Source organism: Engystomops pustulosus, chromosome 4 (assembly GCF_040894005.1).
Source record: "Engystomops pustulosus chromosome 4, aEngPut4.maternal, whole genome shotgun sequence".
NCBI lineage: Eukaryota > Metazoa > Chordata > Amphibia > Anura > Leptodactylidae > Engystomops > Engystomops pustulosus.
In genome coordinates, this window is record NC_092414.1 from 168,985,063 (window position 1) to 169,005,594 (window position 20,532).

Here is a 20,532-nt window from a genome sequence, read left to right on the forward strand (position 1 = left end):
TATGCTAATACTCGACCGAGCAGTATACTCGGACGAGTATACTCGCTCATCTCTAATAGTAATCCTTAACACAATCTCTGTTTTTGGTTTCAATGAATCCATCAGCTTCAAACCTTTTTTGTGAACTCCTGTAATGTATTTTCAATTGGAAGTTTATTTTGTATTTTTATTTTGTTCTACTTTCTGTCTTTCATTATTAGGATTTTCTGAATCCATCTTTGTGGTATAATGGCTACACTATACAGATATTTTTTTACAAGCATCCTCTTAAGCAATGGCTTAAGCAATGGCTTCCTACAAACAATGATTAGATCTGTTTATGTATAATCTGCATTTTGTGAACTTCAATGAAAATATGCTGTTAGCAGCTTGTATTAACTATGCACTTTGACACTTTATCATTGTATAACATGAATTTATAACATGAATTGTATATTTTCATGCACTGTTGCCCGTTATAATTTATAATGTATAATTTATAATCTGGATGAATTGATGTAATTTTTATTGTTGTACATCTTTCATATCATTTGAACCCTTTTTTGTCATATTTTGGTCCGCCATCTATTACAGTTGTTTTACTGTATCTTATTCACGGCATTTCTCACAGTATTTTCTCAGAAAAATTGTGAAACTCCAATTGTCAATGGAGCAAAAAAAAATGTTTTGTCTGGATCTACAATTATAAAGTAGACAGTTCAGACTTACATACAAATTCAACTTAAGAACAAACCTATAGAATCTATATTGCATGTATACTGTCTGTATAGAGTATTTTAAACATTAATCACTTTTATACAAGATATTGGTCTAAATATGATATTTACAACTAGAGAGAATGAACCCTGTCCCATCAAATAATTGCAATAATGCTACACACATGAAGAAATCATGGAAAATACGTAGCAAAAACCAGATCTAATTTTTATTAATGAAAAATCTATACACACAAAGACAAGAAACATCACATGGACAGATATACAAAAATCACAACAGGCTTCTGGCACCTGAAAATGACCAGTGCACCTGTACACTGAGCCCCCAAATGCAACACCACAAAATTCCTTAAATATAATATCCACAGCTAAGCAGCAGAAGGGCATAGAACATGATATGCATAAGATATGATCTTCTCCATGTGAGGAAAAATATTATTCCAATCAAATAGCATAAAATTATGGAAAAAATAAGCACAAACACAGAGACCTACATGACTGAAGATGATGAACATCTGCTGAGCAAGAAAAAAATATGCTATCCTATGAACCATGGTGTGCAGGAGGGAGCCTGAGCGAATGCCTCACGCGTATTGCCATAAAATGTGGCTTCCTCAGGGGTAGATATGATATTTAACCGTTTAAGGACCGGGCCCTTTCCCGTTTTTTCATTTCCATTTTTCACTCCCCACCTTCAAAAATCTATAACTTTTTTATTTTTACACGTAAAAAGCTATGTGGCGGCTCGTTTTTTGCATAACAAATTGCACTTCATAGTGATGGTATTAAATATTCCATGCCATGTACTGGGAAGCGGGAAAAAAATTCCAAATGCAGTGAAAATGGTGAAAAAACGCATTTGTGTCGTATTCTTGTGGGCTTGGATATTAGGGCTTTCACTTCACGCCAAAAACGACACATCTAATTTATTCTTTGTGTCAGTACGATTACAAGGATACCAAATTTGTATAGGTTTTATAATGTTTTCATACATTTACAAAAATTAAAACCTCATGAACAAAAATTTTTATTTTATTTTATAATAATAATAATAATAATAATAATAATCTTTATTTATACAGCGCCATCAAATTCCGTAGCGCTTTACAAATCATAGGGGACATATACAACTATATTACATTACAAAGAACAAACAGTCATATAGAACAATAGGAGTGAGGGCCCTGCTCACAAGAGCTTACAGACTATGAGGATGAGGGGATGACACAAGAGGTTGTATAATGGTCCAGCCATTCTTTATAAGGGAACAATATAAAATAATTTAATAAATAATTTACTAAACAACGATGTTGCTGCTTGGACCAGCCATCAGCCGCCATCTTATTTACAGGGTCCTAGGTGAAAAAGACTGCAGAGAAGCCTGGAGCTTGGTATATATCAGCTGTTTGCCAGATAACAGATGGGAGATAGGATGAATTAGTAAAGGGAGAGTTGACATTTCAAGCAGTTAGCGAGTGTGATAGGCTTGCCTAAAGAGATGGGTTTTAAGAGCACGTTTGAAGCTTTGGAGGGTAGGCATTAGTCTCAGAGTCTGGGGAAGGGCATTCCAGAGAATTGGTGCAACTCGGGAAAAGTCCTGGATACGTGCATGGGAGGTTCGAATTAAGGTAGAGATTAATCTAATGTCACTGGCAGATCGAAGAGCACGGGAAGGGCGATAGACTGAGATGAGAGAAGAGAGATAGGGAGGTGCAGCATTATTCAGAGCTTTGTGGATGAGGGTTATTATCTTAAAGTGAATACGGAAGGAGACAGGTAGCCAGTGCAGTGATTGGCACAAACTGGAGGCATCCGTGTAGCGTTTGGCCTGAAAGACGAGCCTGGCTGCTGCATTAAGAATAGATTGAAGAGGAGAGAGTTTAGAGAGTGGAAGACCAATTAGTAGAGAGTTACAGTAGTCTAGTCGAGAGTGAATAAGTGCAACAATTAGCATTTTAGAAGTTTCAAATGTCAGAAACGGCCGGATTCTGGAGATGTTTCTGAGATGCATACGGCAAGAGCGAGCAATAGATTGAATATATGGTAAAAAGGAGAGGTCAGAGTCCAGCACAACCCCAAGACAGCGGGCCTGCTGCCTCGGTGCTATAGTGATCCCACAGACCGAGATGGAGAGGTCAGGGTTGGGTTGGTTAGTAGATGGTGGAAAGACAAGAAGTTCAGTCTTAGAAAGATTAAGTTTCAAGAAGAGAGAGGACATGATGTTAGAGACAGCAGAGAGACAATCACTAGTGTTCTGGATTAAGGCAGGAGTGATGTTACGTGCAGAAGTATATAGCTGGGTGTCATCAGCATAAAGATGATACTGGAAACCAAATCTGCTGATGGTTTGTCCAATGGGGGCAGTATAGAGAGAGAAGAGAAGAGGACCTAGGACTGAGCCCTGAGGAACCCCAACACTGAGAGGAAGATGAGTAGAGAAAGACCCAGAAAAGGAGACACTGAAAGTGCGGTCAGAGAGATAGGAAGAAAACCACGAGAGTGCAGTGTCCTTTAGGCCAATGGAGTGAAGCATCCTAAGGAGGAGCTGGTGGTACACAGTATCGAACGCTGCGGATAGATCCAGGAGAATGAGGAGAGAATAGTCACCTTTGGATTTTGCAGTGAGGAGATCATTGGAGACTTTAGAAAGAGCAGTTTCAGTGGAATACATAGAGCGGAAACCAGATTGTAGGGGGTCAAGGAGGGAGTTAGCTGAGAGATAGCGGGTTAGTCGAGAATAGACCAAGCGTTCCAGGAGTTTGGAGATGAAAGGGAGGTTAGAAACTGGTCGGTAGTTAGTAGCATTGGATGGGTCCAGTGAAGGTTTCTTTAGTAAAGGGGTAACAATAGCATGCTTGAAAGAAGAGGGGACGACCCCAGAAGAGAGAGAGAGATTGAAAATTTTAGTTAGGTGAGAAGTGATTGCTGGGGAGAGAGACTGTACCAGATGTGAGGGGATGGGGTCACTGATGCAGGTAGTGGGGCGAGCAGAGGAAAGGAGCCGGGACACTTCTTCCTCTGTGACTGGCTCAAAGGAAGAGAGTGAACAAGATAAGGTATCGGAGGGAAGGGGATTAGTGGGGTGAGTGGATTGAGCAATTATTTCCTGGCGGATACAATCTATTTTGTCCTTAAAATAGGCGGCCAGATCTTCAGCCCCAAGGTCTGTGACAGGTGGCTGCACCTTGGGTGTTAGTAAGGAGTGAAGGGTATCAAAGAGCCTTTTGGGGTTGTTAGAGAGAGAGGATATGAGATTAGTAAAATAGACCTGTTTAGCGAGGTGGAGGGCAGAGTTATACGTTTTTAGCATAAATTTGAAGTGAAGAAAGTCTGCAGATGTGCGCGATTTTCTCCACAGACGTTCAGCAATCCTGGAGCACAGCCGAAGGAAACGAGTTTGTTCAGTGTGCCAAGGTTGCCTGCGTGTGTGTTGAAAATTTCGGATAGTGAGCGGTGCCATCTCATCTAGGGCGCTTCTGACAGTGTGATTATAGTGGTTAGCAGCCAGGTTTGGACAGGTGAAAGAGGAGATGGGGGACAGTGCAGACTGTAAGTTTTCTGTGAGTTGATGAGTATCTATTGCACGTGGGTTCCGGTATGAGTGATGGGTGGAAGGCTTCTGAGAACGAGAAGGGTTATTGAAAGTAAAAGAAAGGAGATTATGGTCTGAAAGTGGAAAAGAGGAATTGGTAAAATCAGATATTGAAGATGGTCGGGAGAAGACCAAATCGAGGATGTTTCCTTCATTATGAGTGGGGGAATCACAGAGTTGTGAAAGACCGAGAGAAGTAGTTAGTGCTAAGAGCTGAGAGGCAGGAGGGGAAATGGGAGTGTTAACAGGGATGTTGAAGTCTCCCATGATGATGGTTGGAATGTCACAGGATAAAAAGTGAGAGAGCCAAGAGGCAAAGTGGTCAAGAAACTGATAGGGTGAGCCAGGAGGACGGTATACTACAGCCACACGAAGAGAGAATGGGTGGAAAAGTCTGAGGGTGTGGACCTCAAAAGATGGGAAAGTAAGAGAAGGTACAGAAGGAATGACCTGGAAAGTGCATTGTGGAGAGAGGAGTATGCCTACCCCACCTCCCTGCCTATTCTCAGGTCTGGAACAGTGCGAAAAGTGTAAACCGCCATAAGACAATGCTGCAACGGAGGCGGAGTCATCCTGCTGGATCCATGTTTCCGTAATGGCAAGCATGTCAAAAGACTTAGAAAGAAAGAGGTCATGAACTTTCATACTTTGGTGTATGGAGTTGAGGGTGGTGTCATCTTTTGCGACTTTTGATGATGTTTTCAATGATATTATTTTTAGGACTGTACGACCTTTTGATCACTTTTTATAGAATTTTTAATTTTTTTTTAAATGGCAAAAAAAGTGCCAGTTTTGACTTTGGACGCGATTTTCCGTTACGGGGTTGAACGCAGTGAAAAACCGTTATTACATTTTGATAGATCAGGCATTTTCGGACGCGGCGATACCTAATGTGTTTATGATTTTTACTGTTTATTTATATTCATATCAGTTCTAGGGAAAGGGGGGTGATTTGAATTTTTAGGTTTTTTTATTATAATTTTTTTTTCTAACTTTTTTTTAATTTTTATTTTTACTATTTTTCAGACTCCCTAGGGTACTTTAACCCTAGGTTGTCTGATCGATCCTACCATATACTGCCATACTACAGTATGGCAGTATATGGGGATTTTACTCCTCATACATTACAATGTGCTGATAGCACATTGTAATGAATGGGTTAACCCGAAGTAGCTTCGGGTCTTCGTGAGACCCGAAGCTACCATGGCAATGGATCGCCGCTCCCCGATGACGTCACGGGGAGCGGCGATCCTCGGAAAGATGTTTGCCGGCGTTCTGCAAGAATATGCAGCAGAGACTTCTCCATGCATCGAAACGCGACCGCCGCCGTGAATACACGGCGGGCGGTCGCGAACCGGTTAACACAAATATGTTTTCCTTGGGTTCTAAAACTTTTTAGTCAATCCAAGGCAATTTATAGAACAATAGTTAATAGTTGCTGGTTGATAACTCTATTTTTTGTTAGTGGTAAGCTTTAAGGTAGTTTTAGGATATTTTCAATTTGTTTAAAATGTATATCTTAATGTATAATATAAATTAATTAAAAATGTCCAAAATTGGATAAATGTTTGTGTGTCTCTGTTTGGTTCCACTTTGTATTGTATTTCAGGATATCATGAACAAAGGGGAAATGTAAATGGAGACGAGTGTATATCCAAAATTTGCCACACTGAAGCTTTCCAATGATTTGGTTCAGTTCTGCATCTATTTAGTCTGAACTAGAGATGAGCGAGCACTAAAATGCTCGGGTACTCGTTATTCGAGACGAACTTTTCCCGATGCTCGAGTGCTCGTCTCGAATAACGAACCCCATTGAAGTCAATGGGAGACTCGAGCATTTTTCAAGGGGACCAAGGCTCTGCACAGGGAAGCTTGGCCAAACACCTGGGAACCTCAGAAAAGGATGGAAACACCACGGAAATGGACAGGAAACAGCAGGGGCAGCATGCATGGATTCCTCTGAGGCTGCATAATCGCACCATTATGCCAAAATTATGGGCAACAGCATGGCCATGACAGAGTGACAGAATGAAGCTAGATAGCATCTAAAACATGCAATAATTGACCCTGACACTATAGGGGACGGCATGCAGAGGCAGCGGCAGCAGCGGCAGGCTAGAGAGTGGCATGGCGACATACCCTAAATGGACTCAGGCTTCAAACCAATGGGTGGCAGAGAGGAACCAAAGGAGGTGAGCAAGAAGCGCTCAAATAATATCGGTACATGATAAAAGTTTGCCAGTATATTTTGTGGATTACACAGCAGGGTGGCGACAAAGTTAACATGGAAGCCATGAAAACAACCCAAAATTCTGCCTGACACAGCTCGTTTGATAAGGGGACCATGTATGGAGGCAGTGAACTAGTAGTAGATTAAAGGTGCTGCAGTTAAAACTATGTTAGTTGGATCTTGGCATGGAGCTGGCGCTCCGCTGCCAGGCGAGCTTTCGCCAATCCAAGCCCCTGTCTCTAGGCTACTCCCCAAACAGCACTTCTAAGAACCTTTTGTATAAGATCAAGTGTAGTAGCGTTCTTATAAGTTTAGGATATGCCGGGTGAGGGGAATGTAAACAGATGCGCAAGAAGAGCTGAAATAATATCGGTAAATGCTAAAAGTTTGCAAGTATATTTTGTGGATTACACAGCAGGGTGGCGACAAAGTTAACAAGTTTGATGTGGAATGCTTTGTAATAGCTCTTGGGCGGTGTGCCTTTTATCGCCTAGGCTCAGCAGTTTGAGCACCGCCTGCTGTCGCTTAGCGACGGCACTGCTGCTGTGCCTAGAGCTACCGACTGATGGCGCCATGCCCACGGATGGTAATTCGGAGGAGGAGGAGGGTTGGGAGGAGGTATAGTAGGCCTTTAAGACCTGGACCGAGGTAGGCCCCGCAATTCTCTGCGTCGGCAGTATATGACCAGCCCCAGGGTCAGACTCGGTCCCAGCCTGCACCAAGTTAAGTGTAGTAGCGTTCTTATAAGTTTGGGATATGGCGGGTGAGGGGAATGTAAACAGATGCGCAAGAAGCGGCTGATGCGCATGGAGCTGGCGCTCCGCTGCCAGGCGAGCTTTCGCCAATCCAAGCCCCTGTCTCTAGGCTACTCCCCAAACAGCACTTCTAAGAACCTTTTGTATAAGATCAAGTGTAGTAGCGTTCTTATAAGTTTAGGATATGCCAGGTGAGGGGAATGTAAACAGATGCGCAAGAAGCACTGAAATAATATTGGTAAATGATAAAAGTTTGCCAGTATATTTTGTGGATAACACAGCAGGGTGGCGACAAAGTTAACAACTTTGATGTGGAATCCATGAAAACAACCCAAATTTCTGCCTGACACACCTCGTTTGATAAAGGGACGATGTATGGAGGCAGCTATATGGACGACTTTTGGAGGTAGCACTGGAGACAACGTGTGGAGGCTGCTATGGAGACAATTTAATTTGGATAGTGCCTGTATGTGGCAGTCCCAAAAATTTTTCAAACCAGAGGAGCAGGTAGGTGGCCCTCCAGTAAAATGGAATAGATTGAGTGCCTGTATGTGGCAGTCCAAAAAAATTTTCAAACCAGAGGAGCAGGTAGGTGGCCCTCCAGAAAAATTGAATAGATTGAGTGCCTGTATGTGGCACTCCCAAAAATTGTTTAAAACAGAGGACCGGGTAGGTGGCCCTCCAGAAAAATTGAATAGATTGAGTGCCTGTATGTGGCACTCCCAAAAATTGTTTAAAACAGAGGACCGGGTAGGTGGCCCTCCAGAAAAATTAAATGCATAAAGTACTATAGCTAGAGCCAGTGGGCCCTGTCAAAAAATAGCCAGTTTCCTCTGCTTTACTGTACAAAGAGGAGGAGAAGGAGGAAAATGAGGAGGAAGAGGAGTGGATCAATTATTCAGGTTGAGCTTCCTTCACCTGGTGGAGATTGGAAATTATGAGAAATCCAGGCTTTATTCATCTTAATAAGCGTCAGCCTGTCAGCGCTGTCAGTCGACAGGCGTGTACGCTTATCGGTGATGATGCCACCAGCTGCACTGAAAACCCGCTCGGACAAGACGCTAGCGGTAGGGCAGGCAAGAACCTCCAAGGCGTACAGCGCCAGTTCATGCCACATGTCCAGCTTTGAAACCCAGTAGTTGTAGGGAGCTGTGTGATCATTTAGGACGATGGTATGGTCAGCTACGTACTCCCTCACCATCTTTCTGTAAAGATCAGCCCTACTCTGCCGAGACTGGGGACAGGTGACAGTGTCTTGCTGGGGTGACATAAAGCTGGCAAAAGCCTTGTAAAGCGTACCCTTGCCAGTGCTGGACAAGCTGCCTGCTCGCCTACTCTCCCTCGCTACTTGTCCCGCTGAACTACGCACTCTGCCGCTAGCGCTGTCAGAAGGGAAATACTGTTTCAGCTTGTGCACCAGGGCCTGCTGGTATTCATGCATTCTCACACTCCTTTCCTCTGCAGGGATGAGAGTGGAAAGATTTTGCTTGTACCGTGGGTCCAGGAGAGTGAACACCCAGTAATCGGTGCTGGAATAAATTCTTTGAACGCGAGGGTCACGGGATAGGCAGCCTAGCATGAAATCTGCCATATGCGCCAGAGTACCAACGCGTAAGAATTCACTCCCCTCACTGGCCTGACTGTCCATTTCCTCCTCCTCCAACTCCTCCAACTCCTCTTCTTCTGCCCATACACGCTGAACAGTGAAGGACTCAACAATGGTCCCCTCTTGTGTCTCGCCAACATTCTCCTCCTCTTCCTCCTCATCCTCCTCCACCTCCATCTCCTCCGATATGCGCTGAGAAACAGACCTGAGGGTGCTTTGGCTATCAACAAGGGAATCTTCTTCCCCCGTCTCTTGTGACGAGCGCAAAGCTTCCGACTTCATGCTGATCAGAGAGTTTTTCAACAGGCCAAGCAGCGGGATGGTGAGGATGATGATGGCGGCATCGCCACTGACCATCTGTGTTGACTCCTCAAAGTTACTCAGCACCTGACAGATATCAGACATCCACGTCCACTCCTCATTGTAGACTTGAGGAAGCTGACTGACCTGACCTGACTACCAGTTCTGGTGGAAGTTGACATCTGGCAGTCTACAATCGCTCTGCGCTGCTGGTAAACTCTGGATAACATGGTCAGTGTTGAATTCCACCTCGTGGGCACGTCGCACAACAGTCGGTGAGCGGGCAGTTGGAGGCGGCGCTGGCTACCCTGAGAGTGGCAGCATCTGTGCTGGACTTCCTGAAATGCGCACAGATGCGGCGCACCTTCGTGAGCAAATCAGACAGAATGGGGTATGTCTTGAGGAAACCTGCATGGCACATGTGTCAGTCTGCCGAGTTGCAGAGCCGCCACCAGGTTACGGCCGTTGTCACACACAACCATGCCTGGCTTCAGGTTCAGCGGTGCCAGCCACAGATCAGTCTGCGCCGTGATGCCCTGTAATAGCTCTTGGGCGGTGTGCCTTTTATCGCCTAGGCTCAGCAGTTTGAGCACCGCCTGCTGTCGCTTAGCGACGGCACTGCTGCTGTGCCTAAAGCTACCGACTGATGGCGCCGTGCCCACGGATGGTAGTTCGGAGGAGGAGGTGGAGGAGGGGTGGGAGGAGGAGGAGGCATAGTAGGCCTGAAACACCTGGACCGAGGTAGGCCCCGCAATCCTCGGCGTCGGCAGTATATGACCAGCCGCAGGGTCAGACTCGCTCCCAGGCTCCACCAAGTTAACCCAATGTGCCGTCAGCGATATATAGTGGCCCTGCCCGGCAGCACTCGTCCACGTGTCCGTGGTCAGGTGGACCTTGTCAGAAACGGCGTTGGTCAGGGCACGGATGATGTTGTCTGACACGTGCTGGTGCAGGGCTGGGACGGCACATCGGGAAAAGTAGTGGCGGCTGGGGACCGAATACCAAGGGGCGGCCGCCGCCATGAGGTTGCGAAAGGCCTCGGTCTCTACTAGCCTATAGGGCAGCATCTCCAGGCTAAGCAATCTGGAGATGTGCACATTAAGGGCTTGGGCGTGCGTGTGGGTTGCACTATATTTGCGTTTCCGCTCCAGCGTCTGGAGTATGGAGAGCTGAATGCTGGTGGATGCTGTGGAGGATCGTGGAGGCGACGATGGGGTTTTTGTGGCAGGGTCCTGGGCAGGGGGCTGACTATCAGCTGACACAGGGGAAGGAGCAGTGGTGTGCACGGCCGGAGGTGAACGGACTTGTTGCCACTGAGTGGGGTGTTTAGCATTCATATGCCTGCGCATACTGGTGGTAGTTAAGCTAGTAGTGGTGGAACCCCTGCTGATCCTGGTTTGGCAAATGTTGCACACCACAGTCCGTCGGTCATCCGGTGTTTCCCTAAAGAACCTCCAGACTTCTGAAGATCTAGCCCTCGCCGCAAGAGCCCTCGCCACGGGAGCTTCACTAGTTGACACATTTGGCGCTGATGCACCAGCTCTGGCCCTGCCTCTCCGTCTGGCCCCACCACTGCCTCTTCCAACCTGTTCTGGTCGAGGACTCTCCTCCGTCTCAGAAGCACTGTGTTCACCCGGCCTCTCAACCTAGCTTGGGTCTGTCACCTCATCATCCTCCGATCCCTCAGTCTGCTCCCCCCTCGGACTTCCTGCCCTGACAACAACTTCCCCACTGTCTGACAACCGTGTCTCCTCATCGTCGGACACCTCTTTACACACTTCTTCCACTACGTCAAGAAGGTCATCATCACCCACAGACTGTGACTGGTGGAAAACCTGGGCATCGGAAAATTGCTCAGCAGCAACCGGACAAGTGGTTTGTGACTGTGGGAAGGGTCCAGAAAACAGTTCCTCAGAGTATGCCGGTTCAAATGCCAAATTTTCCTGGGAGGGGGCAGACTGGGGGGAAGGAGGCTGAGGTGCAGGAGCTGGAGAAGTGGCGATTTCGGTGACATGGGTGGACTGCGTGGAAGACTGACTGGTGGACAAATTGCTCGAAGCATTGTCAGCAATCCACGACATCACCTGTTCGCACTGTTCTGGCCTCAACAGTGCTCTACCACGAGTCCCAGTAACTTCAGACATGAACCTAGGGAGTGTAGCTCTGCGGCGTTCCCCTGCTCCCTCATAAGCAGGTGGTGTCTCACCCCGGCCAGGACCACGGCCTCTGACCCCTGCAGTAGTTGGACGCCCACGTCCCCGCCCTCGTCCTCTACCCCTAGCCCTCGGGTTAAACATTTTTAAAATGAGAGTTATAGCTTTAATTTTTTTTTAACTTTTTTTTGTGTTTTTTTTTTTTTTTTTTGTGTTTTTGAGTTTTTAAAACCAAACGATGCTATCCTATTGCTATGGCTATTTTCTAGCCAAGTATGAAAGCACACTACTATGCCAGATGAGATGACACTGAGTTATTAAACAAAATAAACGTAAAATAAAAAAGGACAAATGGCAGACTGTGCCTAATTGAAATCCAACCCCTACTAAATTTTCCCACTTCGGTCTTTGCAATGGATATGTGCGTCACTAAGCGCAAAACACAGCGGTCGCAAGTCTCACTACAAATTGCTCACAATTGGCTAGTAGATGCACTGCAGCAAGTACAGCCACCAGCAGATCAACCAGAAATCAAATATATAACGCTACTGTAGGCGTAAGTAAGCCGTTTGGATTCTCCTATGGCTATTTTCTAGCCAAGTATGAAAGCACACTACTATGCCAGATGAGATGACGCTGAGTTATTAAACAAAATAAACGTAAAATAAAAAAGGAAAAATGGCAGACTGTGCCTAATTGAAATCCAACCCCTACTAAATTTTCCCACTTCGGTCTTTGCAATGGATATGTGCGTCACTAAGCGCAAAACACAGCGGTCGCAAGTCTCACTACAAATTGCTCACAATTGGCTAGTAGATGCACTGCAGCAAGTACAGCCACCAGCAGATCAACCAGAAATCAAATATATAACGCTACTGTAGGCGTAAGTAAGCCGTTTGGATTCTCCTATGGCTATTTTCTAGCCAAGTATGAAAGCACACTACTATGCCAGATGAGATGACGCTGAGTTATTAAACAAAATAAACGTAAAATAAAAAAGGACAAATGGCAGACTGTGCCTAATTGAAATCCAACCCCTACTAAATTTTCCCACTTCGGTCTTTGCAATGGATATGTGCGTCACTAAGCGCAAAACACAGCGGTCGCAAGTCTCACTACAAATTGCTCACAATTGGCTAGTAGATGCACTGCAGCAAGTACAGCCACCAGCAGATCAACCAGAAATCAAATATATAACGCTACTGTAGGCGTAAGTAAGCCGTTTGGATTCTCCTATGGCTATTTTCTAGCCAAGTATGAAAGCACACTACTATGCCAGATGAGATGACACTGAGTTATTAAACAAAATAAACGTAAAATAAAAAAGGAAAAATGGCAGACTGTGCCTAATTGAAATCCAACCCCTACTAAATTTTCCCACTTCGGTCTTTGCAATGGATATGTGCGTCACTAAGCGCAAAACACAGCGGTCGCAAGTCTCACTACAAATTGCTCACAATTGGCTAGTAGATGCACTGCAGCAAGTACAGCCACCAGCAGATCAACCAGAAATCAAATATATAACGCTACTGTAGGCGTAAGTAAGCCGTTTGGATTCTCCTATGGCTATTTTCTAGCCAAGTATGAAAGCACACTACTATGCCAGATGAGATGACGCTGAGTTATTAAACAAAATAAACGTAAAATAAAAAAGGAAAAATGGCAGACTGTGCCTAATTGAAATCCAACCCCTACTAAATTTTCCCACTTCGGTCTTTGCAATGGATATGTGCGTCACTAAGCGCAAAACACAGCGGTCGCAAGTCTCACTACAAATTGCTCACAATTGGCTAGTAGATGCACTGCAGCAAGTACAGCCACCAGCAGATCAACCAGAAATCAAATATATAACGCTACTGTAGGCGTAAGTAAGCCGTTTGGATTCTCCTATGGCTATTTTCTAGCCAAGTATGAAAGCACACTACTATGCCAGATGAGATGACGCTGAGTTATTAAACAAAATAAACGTAAAATAAAAAAGGACAAATGGCAGACTGTGCCTAATTGAAATCCAACCCCTACTAAATTTTCCCACTTCGGTCTTTGCAATGGATATGTGCGTCACTAAGCGCAAAACACAGCGGTCGCAAGTCTCACTACAAATTGCTCACAATTGGCTAGTAGATGCACTGCAGCAAGTACAGCCACCAGCAGATCAACCAGAAATCAAATATATAACGCTACTGTAGGCGTAAGTAAGCCGTTTGGATTCTCCTATGGCTATTTTCTAGCCAAGTATGAAAGCACACTACTATGCCAGATGAGATGACACTGAGTTATTAAACAAAATAAACGTAAAATAAAAAAGGAAAAATGGCAGACTGTGCCTAATTGAAATCCAACCCCTACTAAATTTTCCCACTTCGGTCTTTGCAATGGATATGTGCGTCACTAAGCGCAAAACACAGCGGTCGCAAGTCTCACTACAAATTGCTCACAATTGGCTAGTAGATGCACTGCAGCAAGTACAGCCACCAGCAGATCAACCAGAAATCAAATATATAACGCTACTGTAGGCGTAAGTAAGCCGTTTGGATTCTCCTATGGCTATTTTCTAGCCAAGTATGAAAGCACACTACTATGCCAGATGAGATGACGCTGAGTTATTAAACAAAATAAACGTAAAATAAAAAAGGACAAATGGCAGACTGTGCCTAATTGAAATCCAACCCCTACTAAATTTTCCCACTTCGGTCTTTGCAATGGATATGTGCGTCACTAAGCGCAAAACACAGCGGTCGCAAGTCTCACTACAAATTGCTCACAATTGGCTAGTAGATGCACTGCAGCAAGTACAGCCACCAGCAGATCAACCAGAAATCAAATATATAACGCTACTGTAGGCGTAAGTAAGCCGTTTGGATTCTCCTATGGCTATTTTCTAGCCAAGTATGAAAGCACACTACTATGCCAGATGAGATGACGCTGAGTTATTAAACAAAATAAACGTAAAATAAAAAAGGAAAAATGGCAAACTGTGCCTAATTGAAATCCAACCCCTACTAAATTTTCCCACTTTGGTGTTTGAGGTGGATATGTGTGCCACTAAGAGCTAAACACAACGGTAGCAAGTCCCCCTGCTAATTCCTCACAAAATGGTACTAGATGCAAATAAAAAAAAAAAAAAGTAGAACGTTATTGTAGCCCTAAGAAGGGCTGTTGGGTTCTTGGAGAATCACTCCTGCCTAACACTATTCTAATAGAACAGCCTAACGCTTTCCCTGACCAGCAGCAGCTCTCTCCCTAGCGGCATCCAGACACAGAATGATCCGAGCAGCGCGGGCAGCGGCTAGTCTATCCCAGGGTCACCTGATCTGGCCAGCCAACCACTGCTATCGACGTGTAAGGGTACCACGTCATGCTGGGTGGAGTGCAGAGTCTCCTGGCTTGTGATTGGCTCTGTTTCTGGCCGCCAAAAAGCAAAACGACGGGAGCTGCCATTTTCTCGAGCGGGCGAAGTATTCGTCCGAGCAACGAGCAGTTTCGAGTACGCTAATGCTCGAACGAGCATCAAGCTCGGACGAGCATGTTCGCTCATCTCTAGTCTGAACCAATGTTGCACCAATTACAGGCGGTCCCCTACTTAAGAACACTCGACTTACAGACGACCCCTTGTTACAAATGGACCTCTGGATGTTGGTTATTACTGTACTTTAGTCCTAGGCTACAATAAACAGATATAACAGTTTTCAAAGGTGTCTGCAAAGCTTTATTGTTAATCCTGGTTCTTATAAAAATCCAACATTTTTAATTGTCACAGAGACCAAAAAAATTTGTCTGGGATTACAATTATAAAATATACAGTTCCGACTTACATACAAATTCAACTAAGGAACAAACCTACAGAACCTATCTTGTACATAACACGGGAACTGTCTGTATTGTGTTAATTGGCATACAATCCATTTAGTACTTTGAAACCCAGATATTTCATAAACAAGCTCCAATTCTCTAATTTTCTAACCCCCGCTCCCAAAGCTCTGAGATGCACGACAAGTAGCTAGCCACCATTTTACAAGATTAGTCTGAAGCATAACAGAAAAGCTTTGATTCGGTTCCTGAAAAATATCAGATTTGTGCCAAATCTATGAACCAACGCATAGATTCTCTCCTGTAATAGCACTAAATCCTAGTAAGTGTGTCAACGCTATTCTACAATTTTGGACTACTATTCCATTTAGTTGCACACCACCTTTTTTTTCCCTGTCTTTATAGTTTTAGCAATAGCATATTCCTAACAAACTCAAAACGTTGGACATGCGGCAATAACTATATTATAGTTATGAATACATTAATCCTTTCCTAATATGCAATAAATATACACATTATACATCCTCAACCACCAATTTCATCCCTTACATCCTGGAATCTGCCTTACATTATGTATAACAATTTTGATGCTTTTAGCGCTTATATAAGTCACATGAAATTGATACGTGCATTCTCATACAAATTCCCTGTAATGATTGCCTGCACTCATTCAATTTCAGCACAGCTTATCTTAATGTCAATGATATCTGGAATTTATACAAAGACTTGAAAGGGATTGGATCTTAATGTATAGACAGGTTTGCTGATAACTGAATCATAGCGGTAGACTCAGAATGATAGTAAAATGCAGTGCTGATTGCTAACTGGTTTATATTGGACCTAGCACATCAATTTGAACATTTTTGGTAGTAATGTATAATATATAAACATTTATAAAGTAAATTACAATTGTATAAATGCATATCTTTCCTCTTGGCTAGAAATGAGCAAATCAGCAAAAATTCGCTTTGCTGAAGATTTTCAAAAATTTTCAAAATATTTCTTCTGAATTTATTTGTTCCAAACTGATGTTGCTCCAATTGTCCTAGAAATTGGTATATAATTCCTTCTGGACCAGGAAAACAAACATTTTTCAAATAAGGCTCATTGGGGCACATACCATAGTTTTCCGGCTGCCACTTTTTCAAGTTTCCTGAAGTTGGCCTACTTAATCATTCCCATGTATCTTAAGTTTTTTCCGTTTGTGATACATGTGATGCATTGCCTGTTTAGTCTCACTTTTGTGACTTTTTGTGGAGTGAGACTTTTTAGTCCCAAATAGTAGCTACAAAAAGTAAGTCTGGGTCTAGCATGCACTGTTTCAGGACTTATTAGGTGCAAGAATGGGACAATTTCAGAGCCCAAAAGTCTCACAAGTTGAACAAACATCTGGGCTACAAAGATACATACAGGCTGCTAACTTTGATTCTGCACCTAAAAAGTCTCAAACTGTGAAAAGTTGCACAAAAAGTCTCAAAAAAAATAGAAAAAGAAAGCAATAGGAGTGATACATGTCCCCCATGGTTTTGTTTATTTTTTTACACATTTTCCTTTGTCTAACCCCTCCCTTAGCTCTGGGTTTATTGACAGCTGTAGCTAGCTGACATTTTAAAAAAATTGTTGAATGGGAAGCAGAAAATACTCTGAATTGCTTCAGTGCCTGAAAACTTGCTGTTACAGGTTGGAATAGCTGCATGTGAAATCTTTTATTTTCATGGCAAACTTCTTTTGAACTTATTTAAAGAAGGTAATGTAAAAGTATGTAAATTGTGAAAAACACTTTGTTCCCAGCAAATTAAATGCCTTACATTTTACTATATCATTATATTTTTTGATGTTGTCAGTCATTTTCTTTAGTTTGCTTTCTCTACTTATTGTATTTTTAAAAAAACTGAGATATCGAACTGAAGATTTCTTATTTTTGCTAGCAACTTTAAACCACTCCACTTCATCCCCAGATTTTACTAAGTCCGTACGATATTTTGATTTAGATAATTAAATTATGCAGTGAGCTACCTTATCAGTAATCAGATCCCCCCTCCCCTCACCAACCCTTTCCAAACCTTCAAATATAATCTGAAAACCCACCTGTTCAGGATAGATTTGGACCCTCATGGGCAGGGTCTCCGTTCCGCTTGTCTCCTGATCACTTAGTTTTGTAATTTTTAATTGCATTTGTTCTTGTCTTAGTGTCATGTATGTGAACCTCTTACTCATTGTACAGCACCATGAAATAATTGGTGCTCTATAAATAATAATAATATTAATAATAATAAATAAATTGTGTATACCCATACTTTATTATGACACAGTGGCAGTATCTTATAGCACAGTGATAGTAATTGTGTGTATACCCATACTATCCTATAGAACAGTGACGGCAACTACATGTGTATACCCATACTATCCTATAGCACAGTCACAGTAACTAAATGTGTATACCCACACTATTTTATAGCACAGTGATAGTAATTGCATATGTATACCCATAATGTCTTATAGCATAGTAACAGTAACTGCATGTGTATACCCATACTATCATATAGCACAGTGATAGTAACTACATGTGTATACCTATACTATATTATAGCACAGTGACAGTAACTACATGTGTATACCCATACTATCCTATAGCACCGTGATAGTAACTACATGTGTATACCTTTACTATCTTATAGCACAGTGACAGTAACTACATGTGTATGCCCACGCTATATTATAGCACAGTGACAGTAACTGCATGTTTATACCCATATTATCCTATAGCACAGTGATAGTAATTGCATGTGTATACCCATACTATGTTTTAGCACAGTGACTGTATCTGCAAGTGTACACCCATACTATATTATAGCACAGTGACAGTAACTGCGTGGGTATACCCATATTATCCTATAGCACAGTGACAGCAACTGAGTGTGTATAGCCATGCTGCCTTATAGCACAGTGACAATAACTGTGTGTTTATAACCAAACCATCTTATGACACAGTGACAGTAAATTACACCAGCACACCCACCTCCTCCTCCCTCCCCCTACCCCCCAGACCTTTCACACCTATTTATTAATTATTTATTATTTAATGTTTTTTTTATGTTTATTTTAAGTACTTTCACTATCCCATTTTTATACCATGTTATTGCTCCCATTTTTCAGCCCTCAAAATCTCACTACCCTCATTTTATAGCCGTTTTGATTTCAAGGGATTCATCTACCAAACCAAACTTTAATTTGACTTTCAGCCATACTCCAACCTAAACTTCAATGGGCTCACTCAACACTATCCATAAAGTAAAAAATAATTAAAGGAAAGGAACTTTTCAAAATTGAAAAAAAAAGGACTTGCTAAATATCTAGGTGCAATACTGTCCTCGCTTTTTTGGATTATAGGGTGTTCACTATTTTGATGGATTTCTATTAACCACTTTTTTTCATTACTTTTTAAAACATATCTATAAAAGTTTTATTTAAAGATATCGTGAAAGCAATACTTTCCTCCAGACATACAACTCAGATGCTAATATATGCTCTCAAGACTTGCTACCTGAACTGCCATACACAGGACCTGCTTCTTCACAGTGTATAAGCCACAGTGTGAGGGGAACATCCTAAATCAATAAATGTGTACTCTTGAAGGTATCTCTCGGCTGGGTCCCTATTATATATTCCAGGTTCCTTTATATCTTCCCGTCCTAGGGTTATATAATGTATACAATAACAGATTTGTTGTTGATTCACTACTATATTTCATAGATTTGTTTATGACCGATTTGGCAAGCTCTGTGTAGCGCTGCGAAATCTGTGTGCGCTATATAAATAAAGGAATTATTATTATTATTAGATAGACATGGCAGACATGTTTTCTTAAAGCCAAATCTTTTCTTGCCTTAAGACAATTTGTAGTTTCTTCCAACAGAGATAATACATATTTCATCAATGTGTGCATGAATTTTATGATAAACTCTATATCATTGCTCCAATATAGACAAATTTGCCATTTTATCAATAAGTGCAGTATTCTCTTTCCCATTGAATCAAACTCTAAACTTATTTTTATGAACAATAGTATATTTTAGTAATAATCAAAGCATTATCATAAAAACTCAATATTTTATCCATAGCATAGGGAAAAGCTGTACAGCAGGTGGCTCATCGATTTTTATAAAACCATTGAAGGCTCTGTATACAGTACATCTATGTTCCTATAACTGATGATGGGAGAGGTCATCTTACTCCTGCCGTGTAGAAGGGATTCTCTCTTACTTTATTTTAGGACAGATCTTTGACTTCACGCTTGGTGGGACCTTATTTCTATACTGGAAGAACAAACGAAGGTAAGCTCCAACGAGGATCCAAAAATGTGGGAAGTCAAGAAAAAATATATGAAAAAATCAAAAAAATGGAAGCATAAAAACTAACTTTTAATTCATAAGGTTAAAAAACAATGTGCACATGGGAAAGAAAAAAGCCATGACGCGTTTCGGAAGTCAATCCTTAGTCATCCCGCCAGTATGACTTAGGATTGACTTCCGAAACGCGTCATGGCTTTTTTCTTTCCCATGTGCACATGGTTTTTTAACCTTATGAATTAAAAGTTAGTTTTTATGCTTCCATTTTTTTGATTTTTTCATATATTTTTTCTTGACTTCCCACATTTTTGGATCCTCGCTGGAGCTTACCTTCGTTTGTTCTTCCACATTGTCTCGGAGCGGCCCGACTTCTTTGCTCCGTGCGCCTGATCCTCATATGGCCTCTTACATGTCGGTGAGCTGAAAGAAAGACTTTATTTCCTTTTATTTCTATACTCCCCTTCAGACTAAACCCCTAATGTCTTCATACGCAAAGCTGATAAATCAGAATAAAAATATACAAAAAATACAGTTTTACTGTATTTTATGTAACATGGATTATCAGTAGAGATGAGCGAGCACTAAAATGCTCGGGTACTCGTTATTCGAGACGAACTTTTCCCGATGCTCGAGTGCTCGTCTCGAATAACGAGCCCCATTGAAGTCAATGGGAGACTTGAGCATTTTTCAAGGGGACCAAGGCTCTGCACAGGGAAGCTTGGCCAAACACCTGGGAACCTCAGAAAAGGATGGAAACACCACGGAAATGGACAGGAAACAGCAGGGGCAGCATGCATGGATGCCTCTGAGGCTGCTTAATCGCACCATTATGCCAAAATTATGGGCAACAGCATGGCCATGACAGAGTGACAGAATGAAGCTAGATAGCATCTAAAACATCCAATAATTGACCCTGACACTATAGGGGACGGCATGCAGAGGCAGCGGCAGCAGCGGCAGGCTAGAGAGTGGCATGGCGACATACCCTAAATGGACTCAGGCTTCAAACCAATGGGTGGCA